Source organism: Ictidomys tridecemlineatus, chromosome 10, assembly GCF_052094955.1.
Source record: "Ictidomys tridecemlineatus isolate mIctTri1 chromosome 10, mIctTri1.hap1, whole genome shotgun sequence".
In the NCBI taxonomy this organism is placed as follows: Eukaryota; Metazoa; Chordata; class Mammalia; order Rodentia; family Sciuridae; genus Ictidomys; species Ictidomys tridecemlineatus.
Genome location: NC_135486.1, coordinates 28,668,630 through 28,683,897, shown reverse-complemented (window position 1 = coordinate 28,683,897; position 15,268 = coordinate 28,668,630). Strand labels below are relative to the sequence as shown.

The following is a 15,268-nucleotide window of genomic DNA, read 5'->3' as shown; positions in this document are numbered from 1 at the left end:
TGAGATCAGGAGTATAGGAAAAGAATTAATTCTCTGGGGCAAGGGATGAACTTAACCCATGAAGTTCTAAGTTTTCAATTCTGTGAATATTTCAATGATACAGGTGTGATATAATAGGAAATCATAATCATCTGCAGGTTATATAGCCTTCATTGTCAATGAGAACAAAAATACAGATAGTTCTATTAATAACCCTGGATCAATATAGTACATATACACAAGCCATTTTATAAACAGGATACTGGGCACATATTATATATACAAAGAAGTAGCTTTCATGATCTGTAAATGATTATTTTTTCTGGAAAGGAGTAAATCACTCAGATAAAGGGTTGCATTACACTTTTGATATATGTGTTGGTTTTCCATGACATGGCTTGTTTTGACACTGTCATTCTTATCATTTGTGAATAATTATGGTTTCTCATGTCAAATCTGGCATCATCTTGGACAGTGGAAGGTCTAAGAGTGTTGCACTTTCTTCCTCCTGCTGGATTCTCATTGTATCATTTTAGGCATGCTAAGCAGATGTCTCTCTCTCTCTTTTGTACTGGGGATTGAACAAAGGGGCACCCTGAGTTTCACCCCCATTTATTTTTTATTTTTATTTTTTTAGCCCATTTATTTTTTATTTTGAAACAGAATCTCACCAAGTTGCTGAGGCTGGCCTCAAACTTGCTATCCTCCCACTTCAATCACCAGAGTCACTGGGATTACAGGCATGTGCTACCACACCCTGTCAGATGTCTCTTTATAAATGCTCGAAGTTAATGAGATTCCTTGTCTTTGTTTACAAATTGAATAATGCATAGTAAATGCATAGTGAATAATCTATGCATTTAAAACACACATATCAATTTTTCAATTGAACAAAGGCCAATATCATCTTTTACTTCTAATGGAAGTGGAAAGTTTGGAGACCAACAGATTGTATTCATCCACACACCACGGACACTATCCTAGGTCCCTCTACCTGTGGTTGAGGCCTATTGGTTCTGCTCTTTCTTTTTTCTACCAGTGACATTTGCCAAGGGGTTCCACTGTGTCATATTTCATTTCAACATGACACTTTTTTTATCATCTCACCATTTTGCAATGGGAATTTAATTATTTGCATTGAATCTGTAATCATATCGCCCTCTTGATTATTTTTTTCATCAATATTGTTGGTTTCAGAAGACACTTGTCTATTTTCCCTCTTGGTACCTGTAGTTGGAAATCCAGTGTTTTGAAGGTACACCATAAGTCATAAGCAATGATTAGATGATTGGAAAACAAAAACAGAAACTAAAATGTGTCTGTGGATTTTCTATCACTTCCAGCATTTGTAAAACTATCCTACTACTCCCAAGGGGAAAAAAAAAAAAGGAAAATGGATTTGGAGTAGATGACTAAAAAGAACTACCCATGTATCTATTGAACTTTTAGTTTATCTTTATTATAGCAGTAGGCATAACATATTGTTTACTTGTGTATCTGACTTGCTATGAGACTATTTCTCAAGGGCAGTACTCTAGCCAGTGCCTCAGCAGAAAGAGAATAGCATTCCAAAGGGGTAGTTGAAGGGAGTGCAAAGAAGAAACTATTTACAAAGGAACAAACAAGGCTATAGAACCTTATCAGATAGGGCGAAACACCAGGGATTACCAACAGAAGGTGGCAATTATTACCCACATTATTATTATTAATCAGCAGCTAACAAAACCAGTGAGTGCTGAAACTGTGACTCTGAATAGAGGTTCGGTCATGTTGCCATCTGTGACACAGGATCACAGAGAACAATTACCCTGACTTCTCATTCAATTTCTGGCAACAACTTTCATTGGGCAAGTCCAGACATGGGTCTAGAGGGGAATCCTGATCCTTTAAGGTCAGGCTCAGAACTCAAGGCAGGGTGGAGAGGGCAAATGTGAACATTGATGTACAAACAGAGAATAACAAGGGCAGATGGGCTCATTTCAGGGACCTGGAACATTCGGTCACTACACTGCACATTACTATGCAGTATATGTTGTCCCAGTGCCCTACTGACCTGGCAGCTATTTTCTACCATTGATGATTTAAAATATAGTGCATTCCTTGAAGTAAAATGACAGCCTAATTCTACAAAATACTTTCATTTTTTTATATTAATTGTCAGTTATGTATGCAATATTTTGTTCAGTTAAACATTTAATGTAAATAACTTTTTTTTTTCCAGTATTGGAGGTTGAACCCAGGGATGCTCTACCACTGAGTCTCATTCCTATCTCTTTTTATTTTTTATCTGGAGATAGCGTCTCACTCAGTTGCCCAGGTTAGCCTTGAACTTGTGATTCCGTTTTCCTCAGCCTCCCCAGTCTCAGGACAGGTGTGCACCACTGTACCCAGCAGTAGAAGTGATTTTTGCAGTAAAGTTTATGCTACTTTCACAATAAATTTGAAAATATTTTCAAATGCTCTAAACCATTTGCTTTTTACTTTTCTCAAAAGAAGAGACCTCTAAAAACCTAATAATGATTTCAAAGTTACCATGAGTGCTATATTTGTTGTTCAATCAAAAATGTTGTAAGTGTTGCATATCTGGAGTGATGGGACAAAAATGGGTTAAAGTAGGTAAAGAAGGAACGGTCAATGGATGGGTTAGATCCTAGGTCACTGGACTGTGTTAAATGCTTGGTGAAATTAGAGAGCCCAGTGTGTGGAGTGCGTACTGAGAAGTGAAGCATGCAGGGCTGAGGGTGTAGCCCAGGGGCGTAACACCTGTCTTGAATGCAAAGATGCTCAGTTCCATCCCTAGTACTGCAAAATGAGAAAAAGAAGAAGAAAAAGAAGGGAAGGTGCAGGATCTGGACCAGATGCAGGACTGTAGATTAGTGGTGTGCCTGGCTGTGTGAGGTTGGTGAAGAAAGGGTGCAGGCTGGGCCTGGGACTTAATGAACTATAAATAGAGGTGTTATCACTTTGGTTCACATTCTACCAAGACAGCTTGGCCTACCTGACCTTCCCTAACCATGGTAATGTTACAGATTCCTTCTCAGCATTAGGGACATTCTATGAGGGACACCACTTTATCAATGGCTGAGGAAATTGGGCCATTAGTGAGAAACCTTGCTTTGGAGGATAGAAAGAGTTATTTACTCTATTTTTTTTTTCTTTCTTTTTTGGTGGTGCTGGGCATTGAACCCAGGGCCTTGTGCATGCAAGGCAAGCACTCTACCAACTGAGCTACATCCCCAGCCTTTGCTCTGTTTTTTGAGCTTCCTCAAAAGAAGAAACAATCCCCCAAGACCATGCCAACAAACACCTGCTTATCAATTGCTTAAATAGCAGCAGTGACTTCAACCTAGCTACCGTCCTCCCAGATCCAGTCCAGAGGAATATGGAAAGACCCTCCTTACCATATTCACACACGAATAAAAATGCTGGGTCTCATTCCCACGGGGAAATATCCAAAGTTATTGTGACAGGGCTGTATTTTGAGCAATGGTGGCGATTTGTTTTTTGGAGCACAAAGCAAGCAATAAATCTGTCACCCTGAAAAATCAGGTTATGACCTAAAGGAAGTAGCAAATTGTGACTTTTGGTAAAAAAGAGTGACCTACCAGGGAGGGTAATTTATCATGATAACAAAAATGCTGGTGTTCTTCTGGGCGACCAGGAAGAAGGGCTGCAGTAAGCAAATTCAAGAGATGCAAGCATCCGAATATTTTTAACTGATCAATATTTCCAGGGTTCACAAGCAGCCAAAAAACGGTCATTGTTCAGATTAAGTGCATTGCTCATCTGATGTGTAAAAAGAAAAAACAAAAAAACAAAAAAAACAAGAGTTTAATTATTCTCCTTAAAAAACATCACCACTCAAAAACAGGCAATCTTTGTAAAATGAAAATAAATATCTCCCAGGGATTTAAGTGTGAATTCTTGAAGTCTTTTTTTTTTTTTTTTTTTTCAGGGAAGCAAAATATCATGTTACCTAGAAATGCTTAGGGAAATTGAGATCAATGCCCTTTACCCATGTTAGAACTTTTCATGTTTCAGGGAAAAGCAAATTATTTCCTCTAAGGAATTGTTGGTTAAATAAAGACAAACCCGTGAGTTACTTCAAACAGCACTCCTGTCTTCCTATTTAGATTGGATACCTTCCATGTGTCCCTTCAGGTCTACTCTTCATCCTTCCTACTCCATACACATACTTCATGTCCCAGGATATGGCTTCCAGGGATTCTCCCGACACCTGGCTTTTGGTTGGGTTCAGTCAATAGGCGGCCCCTGATGGAGAGTAGGGGGAAGAGAGACTGGGCAGGAGTCTCCCTCCATGCAGGGTGCTTTGGGCCGCTGAATGCATCTGCTGAAGGTCAAGCTCCTGCAGGGTGAGTTTCTTGCATAACTTTTGCTATCTCCAGGTTCCCGTAACCTCTCCCTTCCCTGGACCCATTAGACCCAGGATGGTTAATGTGCCCCATGGCTGTGCCCTAGCATGTGGTGTCCTGCTTGGTCCTCGAGCGACACACTTGAGAATTGCCTTCCATAGACCTCAACCTTCTCCCGGCATTTCAGGGATTCTGGATTACTAAGGCTCTCCCCCAGGCTTCCTTCTCCTGTAACAGTCATGACAAATGATGAGCCGTGGTTGGATGAAAAATGTGGAGTTTGCATTTGGTGGCTGTATTTCTATTAGCTCCTCTGTGTTGATAGCAACATGACCCACCCAAGCTTTGGATGGTTATAAAATTATGATTTGATCAGTAGATTTGCTGACAAGAACAAATAGGATAAACCCAGCTCTCTGTCACCATCACTTCCCAATAAAGTTGAAGGCTAGATGAAGCATTCGGTTTCTGAGCATTAATACCCATTATCTCGCTCAACCACCACTGCCATATGGCGGTACTTATTTTCACTCCACCAGCCTACAAATTTAGCTGTCGGCACAACAAACTTGGCAGGCTCATCCCATTTCTCAGAAGAGATTTAATAGCAGTGAGTTCACCGTACTTCGAAGACTTCATTACTTTTATTAGCTCTCTGTGCTCTCTGCTTACTGGTGCACTGAGAGGTATTACTGAATAATCTATAGTTGTCAGAAATATAAATGTGCCCTTGTATAGTACAGCTTTAATTCTACTTATTTTATTATCTTATTTAGGATATTTTGCATGGGATTATACAGCTTTCGTTTGGTCAAGGAATATATTGCAGAATGGTTTCGGTTTATTCCCATTTTTTTTTTTTTTTGTACTCAGGTTTGAACTCTGGGATGTTTTACCATTGAGCTTCATCCCCAACCTTATTTATCTACCTATTCATTCATTCATTCATTTATTCATTCATTCATTCATTCATTCTGAGGATTGAACCCAGAGGTGCTTAACCATTGAGCTACATTCCTAGCCCTTTTAAATATTTTATTTAGAAACAGGGTCTCCCTGAGTTGTTTAGGGCCTCACTAAGTTGGTGAGGCTGACTTTGAACTCATGCTCCTCCTGCTTCAGCCTACTAAACTGATGGGATTATAGGTTGTGCCATGGTGCCTCGCCCCTTTTTATTTTTTATTTTGAGACAGGGTCTTACTAAGTTGTTAAGGGCCTTGCTAAATTGCTGAGGCTGGTCTTGAACTTGTGATTTTCGTGCCTCTGTCTCCTGAGTCTCTGGGATCATAGGTGTGTCCCACTGTTCCTGTCTATAAATTTTAATATTATAATACTGGCATATACGCACCAAAAGAACATGTAGAAAGTGAAATAAGGCCTTATCCAAATAAAACCAATGCTTATAAAGCAGAACACTCCACATCACTTTCATGTAATTTTTTCAATTGTCTTAGACTTTATAATATTTTTAAAACATTTTTTAAATTTATTTTTTTAGTTGTTGATGGACCTTTATTTTATTTACTTATATGCGGTGCTGAGAATCGAACCCAGTGCCTCACATGTGCCTCACATGGTTCTACTGCTGAGCCACAACCCCAGCCGGACTTTAGTTCATTTTATATAAGTGAGAAAAGAGAAGAAAGTAAGTATATATTTTAGTCACTAAATTAAGAAGTTTACTCTTTCATTTTGATTTTTAAATTTACTTTTGTTTTTATATCTTACAATTCTCAATGATAAGGCCTAGCCTGTATTTTATATATTACACAATCTCTCATGAATTTTTAATTAAACTTACGCATTCAATATCTTTTAAGTTTTTTTTTTTCCTTTTGCATTACTGGGGATTAAACCCACGAGTGCTCTACCACTGAGCTACATTCCCAGCCCTTCTTATTATTTTATTTTGAGACAGGGCCTTGCAAGTTATCACTTGGAATCCTCCTGCCTCAGCCTTCACCAATTCTGAATTACTTCCTTCCTTCAGTGGGTGTGTACTCAGGGACATGTGACTCTGTCTAGGATGGGGAAGAAACGTATTACAGGCATGTGCTACCATAACCAAATTCCTTTAAAAATTTTAAAATACAAATGAAACATAAACTCAGAAGGAAAGAAAGGAAGTCAGACCTGTAGGGAAAGGTTATTCATATGCTTGGGTAATCCCTTTCTTACTTATTGCAGCCATGTTTTTAAGAGATTGCTTATGCTTTTCTTATTTCTTAGGTCCTTGAACAATTTTGAGAGGGTCTCTTTAAGTTGCTTAGGGCATTGGTAAATTGCTGAGGCTGACTTTGAACTTGCAATCCTCCTGCCTCAGCTTCCTGAACCACTAGGATTAGAGGAACATGCCACCACTCCTGGGGACTATTGCTCTTCTTTAAAACAGTTTACTGGCCAGGGATATAGTGGATTCAATCTCTAGTATGTAAAACAAACAAACAACCCCTCCAAACCCATATTTGCAAGGAGAGAATAAGTCAGATGCTTTTATGTCTTTAATTCATTTAGTCTTTTCAGCAAATCAAAGTAGTTATCATCATTCACATTTTGCAGGTATGAAAATGGAGCTTCAGAAAGATCAAAGAGCATTTTATTAGATAGCATGTAAGTCAGAGAACTTGGACTCAAACTCAAGATCAGACTTCAGGACACTGTTCTTCAGGGTTTACTGCCTTCTCCGATGACTCTTGTGAGGATCGAGCACCACAGTGTCTATGAACAGGCTTGGAAAACTACCACGAGCTATGTATGACCCCGAGATCTTGGAATCCCTGGAATAGCCATGTTTCTGTAAGTAGGGCTCATGTGGGTTTTAATTTGTAAGAATCTCTTATCCTCTCTGTTTCATCCATAGTTTAGTTTGGATAGCTTAAATGACATGATTGAATGAGGGAGGTTAAATTATCACAAAGCAGTGTTATTGGCATTTATTGTGGAGGCACTAACTTTTATAGCTCTATTGTGTTATAATCCATTCAGTTTTCTGGCAATTTAGAAGAACAACTATTTATAAGGGGATTAGCTTAGTTATATCTTCAGGCTGCCAAATGTTTCCCTGAGAGACATGGATTAAGGTTCAGAAATAACTTAAAGTTGCTGGGTGTGATGGTACACACCTGTTATCCCAGGGACTCTGGAGGCCGAGACAGGAGGATTGCAAATTTGAGGCTGCCTCAGCAAATTAGTGAAGCCCTCAGCAGCTTAGGGAAACTGTTGCTGAAAGTTCTGTCCTTGTGGCCAATGCCAATCCAATAACAAGGGCAAGGTTTTGAGAAAAAAGAAAAAAGAAGGTTTATTGCTTTGCTAGCAAAGGAGAAAGAGAGGGGACTCCTGTCCCAGAGGCTGTGAGTCTGCCCATCAGCAAGAGCAGGGGGCTTTGAAAGAGATGATTCAAAGGCAATTTTGCACGTGTTCTGGGTCAGGAGTAGTAATTCACTTGTTAATTTGGGAGATAGTCATTTCTGAGATCTTCTGATACCATCACCAATTCTGAATTACTTCCTGCCTTCGGTAGGTGTTGACTCAAGGACACTGTGACTCTGTCTAGGATGGGGAAGAAAGGTAATCCTGTTTTCCCTGAGATTAGGGAGGGGAGAGATTAGAGAGGAGCAGGGAGAGAAGAAGATAAAGAAACTTCCATTTATTTAAAAAATAAATTATAGGGGCTGAGCAGCAAGGGCTATATTTAACTATAAAGTAGACCACTGTTACAAGACCCTGACTCAGAATAAGAAATATAAAGGACTGGGGGTGTTTCTCAGGGGTAATGTGTCCCTGGGTTAAATCCCTAATACTCCCCACTCCCCAAAATAAATCAATAAAATAAAGCAAAATGACTTCAAGGAGATGAGTCAAGCTAGCAGGAACTGAAGGAGCGGTACCAGGCCTAGTTTTGGGTGCTATCTTATTTCATTCCATCCTTTTGGCAAATTACAGTAATAGGTAAACTTTCTCTTTAGGGTGCCAAATAATCATTTAAAAAGTGAAGTTTGGGGCTGGGGATGTGGCTCAAGCGGTAGCGTGCCCACCTGGCATGCGTGCGGCCCGGGTTCAATCCTCATACAAACAAAGATGTTGTGTCCGCCGAAAACTAAAAAATAAATATTAAAAAATTCTCATTCTCTCTTTAAAAAAAATAAAAAGTGAAGTTTTTTTTTTTTTTTTTTTTTTATAAAAGTCAAAGTGTGCATTGCTAGAAATTCTAGAAGCAAGCAGCAGTAACAAAATTGCTTCAAGTTAAATTTATTTTGCTGTAGAAATTTCTTTCTTGGGGCTGGGGATGTGGCTCAAGCGGTAGCGCGCTCGCCTGGCATGCGTGCGGCCGGGTTCGATCCTCAGCACCACATACCAACAAAGATGTTGTGTCCGCCGAGAACTAAAAAATAAATATTAAAAATTCTCTCTCTCTCTCTCTCTCTCTCTCTCTCTCTCTCTCTCCTCTCTCACTCTCTCTTTAAAAAAAAAAAAAAGAAAAAGAAATTTCTTTCTTTCTTTTCTTTTTTTTTTTTTTGTGCCAGGGTAGGGGAGTGGTTATTTTCAATGAGAGCCAAATGACTGTCTACATGAAAGCCTAGACATACAGCCAGGTGTCTCACTGGTTTGGGTGGGCCTACCAATTTAGATCGTATGTTGACTTCCACATGGACATGGGTAGAGATGGGAAAGGAATTGAATTCTGGGAGCCCTGGCTCCTGGAAAAGGTTTGCATTGGGTGGATCACAGCAGCTGGTGAATCATGCACCCATTCATTTCACAAAAGTTCTGTTAAATAAACATTCCAGGAGGCCCTTGGTTCGAACTGAACACTTGCACTGGACCCTGATGGACAAGATTAAAAATCAAAATGAAGTCACCCAGGCTGAAGTTCCATTTCACCAAGTTGAAACTGTTTACCTGCCCTTTGGAGAAATCAGGATTAGAGAGATAACAGCCACATTTTCAAGGCAGTCAAGTTCAACTGGCATGATAATGAAGTTCCCTCTGCTTTAATCCTACACAAAAAAAGTGACCTGAAATAACCTGAAGATAACTAAACAGTTGTTTTCCTACTGTTTCCCTGTCCCTGCCCAAGGAAAGTAATTCTGAAATGATCAGTCTGTTTTCTTCCAGCCCTTTTCTGTCCATAAAAATCAACCTCTTCAGCTGGGATACTTGGAAGATTCATTCTATTTTCTAAAGTAAAAAAATGAAGCCATCCCGGCATGGTGGCACACACTGTAATCCCAGTGGCTCAGGAGGTTGAGGCAGGAGGATGATGGGTTCAAAGCCAGCCTCAGCAAAAGCGAGGTGCTAAGCAACTCAGTGAGACCCTGTCTCTAAATAAAATATAAGAAAGAGCTGGGAATGTGGCTCAGTGATTGAGTGCCCCGAGTTCAATCCCCAGTACCAAAAAAAAAAAAAAAAAGCCAAATAAGATCTTTAAATTGTTGTAATTTTGTACTCTGACAGATCATGAACCTTTTTTTTTTTAAGAGAGAGTGAGAGAGGGGGACAGAGAGAGAGAGAGAGAGAGAGAATTTTAACATTTATTTATTTTTTCTTAGTTCTCGGCGGACACAACATCTTTGTTGGTATGTGGTGCTGCTGAGGATCGAACCCGGGCCGCACGAGGCGAGCGCGCTATCGCTTGAGCCACATTCCCAGCCCAGATCATGAACCTTGATTGTCTTGGGGGTTGCCAGGCAAACCCACAACCCTGGGAATGGTATGGTCTATATCTGGGAAATCTGCTGTTGACAGAAAAGGCAACTCAATCACTTTAATTCTCTTTGCTTAGATGAGAGGATTTTCTGCAGTAACACAAACAAACTTAATGTGTCCATCAAGAGCATATCAGAGTTTGAACTGCATAAGAAAAGTCCTGATCATTGAGAGAAAGTAGGCTGTCAGAAGTTATCTGCTCACGGCATGAATTAAGCACAGTTGTAAGCAATAGATTTTGTGAAGATTCCAATCCACTAATCATTGAAAGTGCCTTGTGTGTGCCTATATCCTGAGACTCTGGAGGCCGAGGCGGGAAGATTCCAAGTTCCAGCCTAGCCTCTGCAATTCAGCCAGTCCCTGTCACAAAATAAAGAAAGGGCTGGGGATGTAGCTCAGGGGTGGTGTCCTAGCCTAGCATGTGTGAGGCCTTGGCTACTGGAAAAAAAAAAAAAGAATCTGGTGCACAGTAGACACTGTCTACACACTAATTATGATTGCCCCAGTGGTGGGCATGCTGGACTGGCATTATCTGTGTTTGTTTAGGACTGACATATGATTGGAAAAAGAGGAAGAAGATCAGTGGTGTGCAAATCCAACTGACCACCAGAATTTCATGAGGAGTTTTCTAGAGTTAATTTTTTTTTTTAATTTTTTTTTTTAAAGAGAGAGTGAGAGAGAGAGGGGGAGGGGGACAGAGAGAGAGAGAGAGAATTTTAACATTTATTTATTTTTTCTTAGTTCTCGGCGGACACAACATCTTTGTTGGTATGTGGTGCTGCTGAGGATCGAGCACGCTACCGCTTGAGCCACATCCCCGGCCCCAGTTTTCTAGAGTTTAAATTTCAAGTTCTAGTGCTGGAGATTTTTATTCTCATTCAATGGTTCTTCTTTTTTTAAATTTTTTTTTTTTTTAAGTTCTGCAGCTGGTTTGGTCTGTTCATCAGATTTAGAAACTACTAAATTCCTTCTCAGTTCTATCAAGAGTTTGGAATAGCTTCAAAATCTGGACTGTGGAGAAGAATCCTTTCTTGATACTTATAGTTTAAACTCACGCATATTTGCATTTAACCAAAGTCAACTAATTTTACTGTGCCTCCTCTCAAGTTTTGAGAATCTGTAAGATAATTGAAGACACAAATGAAGCTATTTGAGTGATAAACAGTTTCTCTATGTGCACATCAGAACCTACAGAACTCAAGGCAACCTGTTTACTTACATGTATTAATTTATTATAAAGGATATAGATGTTGCCTGGAATCCTAGCAGCTCAGGCTTGCAATTTCAAGGTCAACCTCAGCAATTTAAGAAGGCCCTAGGTAACTTAGTGAGATCCTGTCTCACAATACAAAAGTAAAAAAGGGCTGGGAATGTGGCCCGGGGCAAAATGCAAAAAGAGTTTAGAAGAGTCCTGAGCTTAGGAGCTTCTGTCCCTGAGGGTTGGTGTGTGTCACTCTCAACACATTGATACTTTCACCTACCCAAGCTCCTCCCCCTTCCCGGGGGTCTTTGGGTAGGGCTGAAGATTCCAACCCACTAATCATTTAGGCTTTGTGGTGAAGGCCCCATCCCAAGTTACATAACTTCCTAAACTTTGGTAAGATCATAAAGGACTCGTTATGAATAATAAAAGACATTCCTGGCGTGCAGTGCGGGTGGCAGCAGCATCTTACGCTGCGGGAGCCGCAGGGATTGGGGAACCGAGTTGTGGGGGAAAGGGGCAGGGTTCCTGCCAGCTTTCTGCCTCGCCCTGCACCATGCCAGGAAGAGCTTCAAGGCTCTTGGTGGGGTCCCGAGGTTGTGACCCTGGCCCTCTCCATTCCATGCACACCATCAGGATCAGATTGAGGAATCTTGTGATTCCTAATATCTACCCAAGAGACCTGCCAAAGATGGCCCTGAATCCAAGATAGAGAGAGGACGACCCCAGCTGCAGTCTTAAATCCACTCTTCCGCCAGCCACTGGGGCACGGCTCAAGTTCTCTGCTTCTCCTTCTCTCATGTGCTAAATTGGAATGGACTGGCCCTTGCAAAATGAGTGCCTTTGGGCAAGTGACTTCTCTGTGCTTCTGTGTGCCTCATCTGGGAAGTGGGACTTTGCACCGTGGCACCTACCCTGCAGGCCTTCTGAGCTGAAGTGGCAAAAGCGTCCAGCCCATGAGAGCTGTCAGAAAATGTCTTTTTATTCTGAGTCCCCCATTCCAAAATCCAAAAAGCTAGAAATCAAACAAGTGTCTCCTGTTTTTTGGTAACTTGACAGCAATCCCCAACTCAACTGACTTGATGTTAAGTCAAGTCTTTTTATACCACTGTGATCCTTTATATCCAAGGATTGAAAATGTTCTAATAATAAAAATTGTCCTAGTACTGACATACCAAAAAAAAAAAAAAAAAGACATTCCTCTCACTGTGAAAATCTCAAAGGTTTTAGGAGGTTCATGCCAGGAAGAGGGGACAAAGACCAAATATATTTCTTATTTTACCAATCTGAGAAAACCTTAGTTTCATGCACACCTGTAATCCCAGAGATTCCAAAGGCTGAGGCAGGAGGATGGGAAGTTTGAGGACAGCCTCAATAACTTAGTGAGGCCCTAAGAAAATGAGACCCTACCTCAAAAATTTAAAAGTTATAAAAGGGCTTGAGGCTGGGCATATGACTGGGTCAGTGGATAAGTACTCCTGGGTTCAATCCCCAGTACAAAAAAAAAAAAAAAAGAAAGAAATTTAATGTTCCTATTTTTCTTTTAAGATGGAATGAAAATAGAAATCTGTCTTTAGATTAGATATAATCTTATCTTTAGATCAAAGTGCTTGTGACATCCACCAGAGCTATTTATTTTGCATGGATTTTTTTTTTATAGCATGTTGTACTTTAGTGCATAACACTCAAGGTACAGGACATTGTAACTAACATTGTTATAAATAAAAGGGAGATCAGATCAGTCTTCAAGGGCTCCAGAGTGAACAGCTTCCTCAAAACCTCCATGTTTATCATCTTTTCTTTCTGGGGGTAATTTAATAAGATCATCAATCCAAAGAATGGTAATTACAGCTTCTGTTGCAAATTTCAAGCTCTTTACTTTAACTAGGGCGGGTTCAAACACCCCTGCTTGTTTGTTGTCTTGTTGTCTTGTTTGTTGTTCGTTTGATTTACCATTGATCAAATCAAGACCAATCCATTTTAGATTTTTACATTCTGGATTAACTTGAGCCTCCTCATGAAAAGCTCTTAACTTTGCAACTGTGGAGTCTTGGGCAGCATGAACTGCCAGTGTATTAGGAATAACAAGAAGAGATCTTTCCAACTCTGCAAGCTGTTCCAGAGAGCCCATGCTGGTGGCTTAGTTTTCCAGGTATATGGAAAGGGCTGCTTCTACAGCGCCCCCACCAGGAACCACAGATTTCGACTCCAAAATTCTTCACCACACAAAGAGCATCACGTAAAGAGCGCTTCCTCTCATCACACATGAAATCATTTGCCCCACATAAAATAATCGATGCAGATGTACGTGCCTTAGTATTTTTTATTAAGATCAGCTCAACATCACAAATTCTCTCCTATACCACTTCTTCTGCTGTCCCAACATGGTAGCATCCAAAGTTTCTTCACCTCCCAAATTGGCCAGGGTTGACAGAATAGTTGCTCCTGAAACTTTAGCAATGCGCTTAAGATCCCTTTTCAAAACTCTTCTAACTACCGTGGGGCCAGCCTCCACAAAGTACTTCAGACACATCATCAATTCCACCAAAAAATATGGAACGCTTCACGAATTTGCGTGTTATCCTTGAGCAGGGGCCATGCTAATCTTCTCTGCATCGTTCCAGTTTTAGTATATGTGCTGCCGAAGAGAGAGCTGGAAATTGGTTTTAATAGACTATTCTTCCATAGCTAGCCTTGTGGTTCATGGGAAGACTTGGGCAGACCTTAGCCCTATCCTTTTGTTCAAATTCTCAGGTCTTTATTCTTCAGTGTGTCATGTGCTATGAATGGAAATAAGAATGCTAAACTTGGTATCTGCTGTTCCTTCTTTCTGCTGCCATATATAATGGTTTATACCCCTATATGAGACACATCCCCAGATGTGTAGCTACTTCTGCATTTATCTTTTTTTTTTTTTTAAGAGAGAGTGAGAGAGGGGGAGAGAGAGAATTTTAATATTTATTTTTCAGTTATTGGCAGACACAACATCTTTGTTTTGTATGTGGTGCTGAGGATTGAACCTGGGCCGCACGCATGCCAGGCAAGCGTGCTACCGCTTGAGCCACATCCCCAGCCCTGCATTTCTCTATTTTATGTAAGCAGAATTATACTGTACAGATTATTTTGCTGCATTTCATGTTTTCTAAGATGACTGTATTTTGATACAATAGCATATTGTCATCTGGTTTTAAATATTGTACCATATCCCTCTTTATGGATCAGTTCTTTCTTTTTCACGGTCATGTGGATGTTTGCTTCACTGTTTATTATTAAAAGCTGTGTGAAGACATTCTCATACATGTCCCACTGCATAAATCTGTGTCTGTTTCTCTAGGGCATACACTAGGGCTTTATAGGTAGAGTATGGGTAACTTCTGATTTTCTAAGATGTGGCTAATCTGTTCTAGAGAGTAAATATATTAGTCATATGTGAGATTTCGTATTGATCCACATATTTTCCACCCTTTGATATTGCTAGAGATTTAAATTTTGTCAATATGATGAGTTGTAAATGTTATTTTATTTCAATTTGCATTTTCCTGGTAACTAGTCTTTTTGTATTTATCAGACATTCTGATTTCTTCTCTGTGAACCCATATTTCTTATTGATGTATAGATAGGAATTCTTTATATTAATTCTTTGTCAGTTACACCTGTTTCAAAATTCTTTTTGTTTTTGTTTTAAGATGAGATCTTCCTGTCTTACCCAGGCTGTTCTCAAACTCCTAAACCCAGGTGATTGTCTACCACACCAGGCTTGGATTTTTCTTTTCTTTTTTTAACATTATATGTGGTATCTAACTGAACAGAGACCTGCAGAAGAGGGACCAAACTTGGAAAAAGTCAAAAAGATTAGTCTAAATCTAAATTCTCAGAAAATCCAAGGGGCACATCAGTGAAATCAAGACCAAAGACCAGTTGGAGGTCAGAACTGAGAATCGGGACCTTCAGTAACAACTATGATTTAGAAAGCAGGCAGGCAGTAATGGACGCGAGTATCTTCATTGCC

At 40.0% G+C, this 15,268-nt stretch overlaps 2 non-coding genes and 1 pseudogene across 2 annotated transcripts; all 3 read right to left on the bottom strand.

Annotated features, from left to right (window-relative positions):
• Window positions 1-3,144: 3,144 nt before the first annotated feature.
• Trnaa-ugc (transfer RNA alanine (anticodon UGC)) lies at window positions 3,145-3,217 on the bottom strand. The gene has a single exon. It is a non-coding gene; the product is annotated as a tRNA-Ala (tRNA).
• Window positions 3,218-12,997: 9,780 nt separating this feature from the next.
• LOC101971144 (T-complex protein 1 subunit alpha pseudogene) lies at window positions 12,998-13,792 on the bottom strand (annotated as a pseudogene).
• A 14-nt stretch (window positions 13,793-13,806) lies between these two features.
• LOC144367681 (U6 spliceosomal RNA) lies at window positions 13,807-13,913 on the bottom strand. Its single transcript, XR_013427215.1, has one exon. It is a non-coding gene; the product is annotated as a U6 spliceosomal RNA (small nuclear RNA).
• Between the last annotated feature and the right edge of the window lie 1,355 nt (window positions 13,914-15,268).